We start from the raw sequence: 8,396 nt of genomic DNA, 5'->3' as shown, positions 1-8,396 counted from the left end.
TGAGTAGAAACCCGAAATAGGAATTAGTTATGACCACCAAAGCAAGCTAATTACCCATGCCTAGAATTGATTAAAGTCTATAAACTAAGTTTTCAGAAGTACTTTACACTTAAGTTTTTGTTATTTCTATTTCATTATTTATAAAAACCCCAAAATTACTTGCGTTTATGTTTTATCGTACTATAACTTATTTAAATTACCAATGAGATCTATTTGTGTTTCGGTTAGAATTAATTTAGTACTAGCCTCCCTTGGATACGATCTTCGGAGTCCTCACCTACTTTGTTGTAACTACATTATGACTTAATCCGTATACTTACTGACACCACTTATTTTATATATTTTGTGTAGGATTCACAATCTAAACGTTGGTATGCTTGGAAGCAATGTCCATTCAAAAATGCATTTTTCACATCCACTTGTCTCAATTCTCAGTAGTTTGTGACGGCTAATGTGAATATAGTATGAACCGTATTCGCTTTTACCACAGGACTAAGCAACTTCTAAAGATCATATCTTGTTGCGTGATAATATCTTTGAGTCACCAACCGCACTTTGTACTAGAAACAGTTGCATCTGGATTGTGCTTTGTCTTGAAAAGCCATATGCAACCTATAATTTTCCTATGGTGGCTTAGAAACAAGTGTCCATGTGTTATTATGCCCAAGAGCTCCCAACTCAGCTTTAGCAGCCTCAGCCCAATGACAACTACACAGAGCATCTTAGATATTTAAAGGCCCATTAGACTCACCTTCTGCAACATAACTCTTGGGTTTAAAAACCTCAGCCTTGCTCTTTGTAACCAGAGAATGACCATTGCCTTCGCCATGTCATGTGAAGACACTGTTTCAGCTACTTCGGTCTCTCAACTGGTATAGCAGTTGGAATATTGATGATAAGACACCTGAAGAAGCAATTTCAGCTAGAGAAACTGAAGTAGTTGGTATTGCAACCAACGACGCATCAATAGCTAGTAACTCAATTGGTATAGTAATTTTATAGAATTATTGTACTCATAAATAAAAAATAAAATATATTTTTATAAAATTAATATTAATGGATATATTCTAATAAATTATTTATTAAAAGGTAATAAAATTAGCATATGAATTATTATATGTTTCCTATATTTATTTATATAAAGGAAAATAGGAAATTAAAATATGTTTATAAAATTAATACAAATAAATAATTTTTAATTGATTATTAATTCTAAAAGAAAATTAATTATAATATAAATATTATTTATTTTTACTTGCGTTATTTATATAAAAAGAAAAGAATAAAAATGTAATGAACAAAAAGGAAAATCATAAAGTATAAAAAAATGTCGCAAATTGATGGTGACACATGTCACAACATAGCTAACGAAGGACTTGATGGGAATACGTATAATATTTTAGAGATTTAATTAGAACATCAATTTAAGTTCTAACCCTTAGTTTGGGGATGTTTTGAGCAATTAACTCTTTTATATGACATGAAGGTTATGTGTCAGTTATCTGTATTGTAGACATGGCAATAAACCTAATTTATAGTATTCTCGGTAGGGTTAAGAAAAAAGATCAATTGTTCATGTTGTCAAAATAAACTCTGAAAACTCAAGAATACAAAAGGGTAAATTATTTCTAAGGTCACTAAACTATTAGTAGTTTATGTTTTAGTCACTTAACTTCAAAAAGTTACAAAATGGTCATTAAACTATTCAAAACTTTTCATTTAAGTCACTAAACTAGTTGAAAGTTTTTATCCAAGTCATTGAGTTGTTAAGTTTTATTTAAAGTCTGGCTAGTGTACTCCAAATGATGATTTGATGGTTGATACGACGGATCAATACCCATCGATGAGTAGAAGAATATACTTTAAATCCAAGTCAATCTAGCGGTCAGTGTCGGATATTAGAGAAGAAAGCTGTTTGGTTTTTGATCCTCAAATTTGTAACGTTCAAAGATATTTCATGAAAAAAATTGACCTGTAGAAGGGAAGGGAAGTGAGAGCTTTTGATTGGTGTAGGTAGTGTGAACAGAGAAGGTTATATAGCAACAATTTTTATAACCCAATGATTTAAATGAAAACTTTGGAATAGTTCAATGATCATATTGTAACTTTTTGATGTTGAGTAAGCAAAACATAAAGTTGCTAATAGTTTAGTGACCTTAGGTGTAGTTTACCCAACACAAAACTAGTATAAAATATTGCTAAATGAACCGAACTGAACGAAATTATCATAGACTATTCAAAAAAAAAATCCAAACCCCCCAATCGAACTGAACTAAGCTCAATCCTAAGCCTAGTTAATTAAGCTTAAAAAGCTCTAAGAGTATTACCTTAGTAGATGCCATTACTATTACAACAATTTGGAACTCCTAGATTCAAGTGTGTTTAAGCAAGTAAATATCCTTATATTTAAGGGTACAAAAGTTTATGGATAATGAACCCTAGCATTAGGCCCATTGGGCAAGGGTGCTCACCTTATTCCCAAGACTTTGGATCGATCCGCAAGTTTAACAAGTGTGATAATGTAGTAATGTACATGTGTGGGTGTGTAAGTTGTACTTAAATTATAATAAAAAGGGTTGTAAAATGACCTCTTCAGTCCTTTTTAATTTTAATATTGAGTAATTTTGTCTCTTTCAAAAAAAATCAAAGCAATTTAATCCCTATGAATTTCAAAAATAAGCATCTATGGGACAATTAATCACAACATCAATGTTGTTAGTCAATTTTAAACAATTTTGATTGGTAAAATAATAAATTTAGCCCTCAAAATTTACACATTCTATTTATTTATATATATAATTTGAAGCTAAAGTTGTTATATTTTATATATATTTTTAGATTTTAAAAATTGTATACATTTCTTAGACAATTGTTTTTTTAGAATAAGAACCAAATTGATAGAGATAATTTTTTATACCTAATTTGTTATTATGTCAATCTATATTATGTACAATTAACGAAAATCATTACTTTTCGTGATCAATTATCCTTTGGTTGCTTATTTTCGAAATTGACAGAGATTAAATTGTTCTGGTTTTTTTAGAGAGACCAAATTGCTTAATATCAAAATTGAGAGAGACCGGAAAAGTGTTTTACCAAAAAAAAGTTTATGAATAATTCTAGAATTGAGTTAATAGCATCAAACACCCATAAACTATGAGCCATATTCTAAATTTATCTCACCAATATATAATTTGGTGAAGAAAGAGAATTCCACATATGGCTATGCGGGTGAACCATTGAGAGCAAAAAGTGTCATAAATTGGTGCGCCGCCATGTCAACCGATGACCTTGGTGGCGTATTTGGACTATGTCTCGGAACCACATAATAAAAGCATATTTCAGGTAAAACTCAAATCTTTGAGTTAAGGTTTATTTGTGTGGTAATAATTAAATGAAGAATAAGAAAGGAATCTCTTCTTTCTTTCTTTTTTTTTCTATGTTTGAACAATTGAAAAACTATAATTTCATGCGTTAATAGTTGAATTCCTTAATATCCAAAAGGGAATCCTCTTTCTTTCAATAAGGAGATATATAATTAAAAAAAAATAAGCCAAAGTTTTTTTCTTTAATAAAGTTCTTAGTTCATCTTTAATAAAATAACAATGTTGTTGAGAAACCATTATAAATTAATTTCATGAACCTAAAATAAAATTTGATATGGGTTTTACTTGTTTTTGAGATATTTTGTTGGGTTATTATCTACTTTAGAGTATTTCACCCTTTCAATAGTAGAGGTTTCATCTCTCTATTTCAATGATAGTCTAAAGAGATTCACGGAGCTTCAATGGGAGCGCTTAGATCCGTCAATGACAATGTTTTATCCACTAAGATTCGAACCCCTCAAAACTAAAATGGTAAAAAAATATACTTTAAGGGCATGAGTTTAAACCCCACCAAGGTCAAAATAGTAAAACATTTCTTTGGTGGACATAGGTACTCTTGTTGAAACTCAGTGAACTTCTTTGGGTTCTTTTCGAAATAGGGAGACAAAACCTCCATCGTTAAGAGAGTGAACCACTCTAAAGCACATACTCGCCCTTAATGTAATCCAAAAAAGTTTTGGACTTAATTGGTACTAAATTTGGAAACCATAAGTCAACTTGATACTTTTATTAGGTACCTGACTAACACCATAATAAAAAGAAGAAGCTAACATGACACTGATATGGCATTGATGGCCAATAGTATGGTGACAGGTGGTGACCTCATATTTTGACACATGTCAAAATAAAGAATTGTCCTCAATGTCATGTCAACGTATTTTAACAGTGTTAGTCAGGTACCTAAAAACTAAGTACCAAGTTGACTTACCATTTCCAAGTTTAAACACCAATTAAATCTAAAAGAATAGGTACAAGTTATCAAATTCAAATACCTCATTATATATTAATCATTTTCTTTGTTTACTTGTGTTTTTTTATCTTTTAGTATTAGGGATGACCATATTCATCATCATGCTGACATAATTTCATCTTCAATGTCTCATGAAAAGCATTAGACAACCTAAAATTCTAAGCCATTATATGCATGCATTTTAAAATGGGATATTATTGTTACCATCACCTTAAAAATACAATAGACACTCTTGAAACAGAAACACATGGGTTCTTTCTTTGTTGTATAATATAGATCAGCTTAAGAATTCATCAAGCTGACATAATTAATAACACCATTAAAAAAATAAAAAAAAATCTTGAGGCATGCGTAGCACCTTGGCTCTAAATGATCTTACATATCCTTAAAGCAACAGGCAAAAGAATAATATATTTAGCATATATTATTATGGCTCTCGATCTTTAGCTTTGAAATATCTTTGCTAAACTGTTTTGCAACCAATTTGTAAAGAGAAAAGATAAATTATCCATATAACATATATAGATATAGTTTTGTAGCATGGAATTTGTAAAAAGAGTTATCATTTTCTACTCTCCCACTAGTTAAGGAATTACTCCATAATCCATTGTTAAAGCATGTGTGTTGACAACATCACTCACCACTAAGCAACCTTTGTTTTTTTTCCCTCCAAATTCCTTTCATTCTCCATTAAGTCGTTAACTTTTTCCCAAGTGGGTCTCAATCATTTTCATTCATTCTCTCTAACAAAAGGGTACCATCTTTTTCCCTAAGATTTAAATTTATGTCATTAAGCTCCTATCCATTGGGCTCTTACTAACAATTATAGCCTTTTGGAACTAGCGTGTGTGCCATTAGACAACACTTGCATTAGGCCGCCAACTTGGGACTCTCCTTAACTTTATTTAATCAATTAGTTGGAAGAATTCAGTCGAAAAATTATTTGTATTGTGTAAGTTTTTATTAACAATAAATTTGGACCTGTTTCTATTTTTCAATAAAAATGGTTACAATTTAAATAGAGATCACAACATAATCTAATCTAACAGTTGCTATAGTATGATTTATATTTTATCCATCATTGATATTCACTATAATTATAAATATATGTGAATAGATACTTACCTATAAGCTTGAAGAAGCGCTAATAACCCAGTAGTAGCTTGCAATATGCTTGTCCAATCTTATTCTGAAAGTCTTTAAAGTTTTAAATCTTTCTTGCAAACTAAGCTAAGTTTAAGTTATGGGATTAGAATTTTGGTCTGGCAAACCATGCGACCTTAGGTAATTTTTTTGCTTCAAATTCGCCTAAGTCAACTTAACTTTCAAAAGGCAAGATCTCAAAGAAATTCTCTAAGACACTAAAAATAAAAGCACACAAGATGTTTGAGTAAATGCTCTCAAAAGTATTCAATTACCCTGAATGGAAAAAAACTGAGCAATTACAAATTAGTGGAGTCCTCTATTTATAGTTAAGTTTCCCCAAAATCTTACGATACAGTTTAAATTACATCAACGATTAAAATTGATGCCTATCTACAAGATGAGAGTCTTAAGGGATTTAAACACTAAACAATCTTATCCTTTAGGATTTACCATATTCACCATGGTAACTCTAGTATTACAGAAGTGTTTCACTAAGCCACTAAGGCTTCACGTAGATGGGCTTGTGTTCCGCGAATCAAGCCAATTCATGTGGGGTTAAATGAGCCTCATTTTATCAATTGATCTCTATGAGCGATTCTGTGTGCAATGGTTACATGATTTAATCCACTGCCCGTGACTTCTCCCCCACCCATTCTCATGACGCCCTTGTCACATCCTCGAAATGAAACTGGTCTAACTCATCTCGAAAATACCTCAATGCCTCATTCGATTCCCAATTAGTCTCTTTATCGGTAGTTCCCTCCCTCAGAACACTTGCATGGTCTTATGTCTTTGTTTCCATCTCGCTCAAAATGTTTCTCTATTTTGTACATCTCATTCATAAGAGCCTACTGCTCTTACTTCCCCGCATTTTGACTTGCATTGATTAGGATCCTCTTGATCCTCATGAAAAGACTTTGGCACACTTACATTAAACACTAGGTGAACCTTGAATATTTTCGCTAACTCTGGTTTATAAGCCTCTCGACTTACCTACTTCAAATATCTAAAAAGGCCCCTGTGTCCTTACCAAGCCAACAGCAAGTCATAATGTAACACACTCGAAAAGTGTTTGAGATGTACCTCGCTCATAGCATTTACTCATTTTGACTGCCTCATTTGCATCACCACTTGTCCCACAAAGTTAGATGCACAACTCACTTCTCTCACAGGTGGTAGCCCTACTAATAACTTAAAACGCTTGATATCAGACTGTTGTACCTCTAGCATTTCCATGGGGGTCTCATTAGCACTTCGATTTACTGAGTTAATATTCTCACCACAGTGAATACCTCGACTAGCTAGATTGCGGAAAATATCTTGGTTCCACCCTTCATGACTCATGTAATAGCCTGTTTTCAGTAAAATCAGAACAATACTTTTGGGACAACAAATTTGACGTTAAAATATTTTATTATTATTATTTTATTTCTTATAGCATGATAGTAGTATCGTATAAAAATTTTGTTAAGAAATTTTATCGTTTACATGCTTAATTTGATAAAAAAGGACTAAATCACATAAAGTGCAAAAGTTGAGTTCTAGTAGCTAAAGGTATTAAATAGCTATAGAACCTTAAAATTTGAGTCCTTATGTGGTAATTAGACCATAAATTTTGATAGTGGAATATGATGGCTTGATATAAGTGAAATTATAAATGTTTTTAAAGGTTATATATGTAATATGGTAAATAAATGACAAATTAAATAATAAAAAATCAAGCTATCATCTTTTACCTCTCTTCAATCGAAATTTCAAAGAAAAAGAAACCATGCAAGCTTTCTAGGTTCAGCCATGGTGTCTTTGGGTGCATGGTATGTATTTTAGTTCCGTTTTTAATAATTTCTATGTTTTCGGGTTCGTTGTAGCTTAATGTAGCTAGCCGAGGGACTAACTTGTGAAATTGTTAAACTATTAGGGTTTTTCCATTTATGAATATGTATAAGTTTTGATTATTTATGAAAGAAAATGATTAGTTGTTGTTAGATAAACAACTTTCGTTAAAGTGATTTTTGGTGAAATTGTCAAATAGGGATTAAATTGAAAAATAGAAAATTTTAAATGGTGAAATTTTGAAATAATGAAATATAGGACTTTATAAGGACCTATTTGATATTCAGATATGATGGGTTGTGGTTAAATTGCATGAATTTTCATTTTATGAGCTAGAGACTAAATTGAAAAGAAATCAAAAGTATAAGGGTAAAATTGTAATTTTTCTAAAATGTAAATTTGAGTTAAATTGAATAAAATACATATTTTATGAGCTAAATTTATCCATTTAGATCGAATACAAACCTCGTACGACTTTAGATCGAGGCAAAGATAAAGTTTCAAATTAATCGCCTCCGTATCTACATTTAATCGTCGAGGTAAGTTCGTGTAATTATATTGTACTTATATGCTTTCAGTTGAAATATATATATGTGTTGTGAATTTCCATATATATATCGATCACATATCCAACGACGTATGATGATTACCGAGCCCCATTTGAACCTTAGGAATTCATAGGATACAAATGACATGTCATTAGGGTTTACATGATTCGGGTGCTAGTCTTGAACGTCCTACAGTTGACTGAGGTCCGACATGTGTTCTGAATACTCCACAGCTCGTGTGATCAGCATCGTGTAGCTACGTTTCAACCTACAACTCGTGTGAACGTTTTGATTCACAACTCGTGTAAGCATACATGTACAGGATTTGACGGATTACAGTTATATGAGTTAGCACACTATGTGTGAGCTATCTTGGGTATCCAACTGTATTCTAAATGGTTCAAAGGGCATGATTTGGAAAGAGGACGGTATGAGTTCGATATGCACTAAGACATAGACACATGTGAATTTCATTGAAATGGTAATACTTGGTATATTGTGAGTTGAAATGGA

Source organism: Gossypium raimondii, chromosome 4 (assembly GCF_025698545.1).
Source record: "Gossypium raimondii isolate GPD5lz chromosome 4, ASM2569854v1, whole genome shotgun sequence".
NCBI lineage: Eukaryota > Viridiplantae > Streptophyta > Magnoliopsida > Malvales > Malvaceae > Gossypium > Gossypium raimondii.
This window is presented reverse-complemented; position numbering follows the sequence as displayed.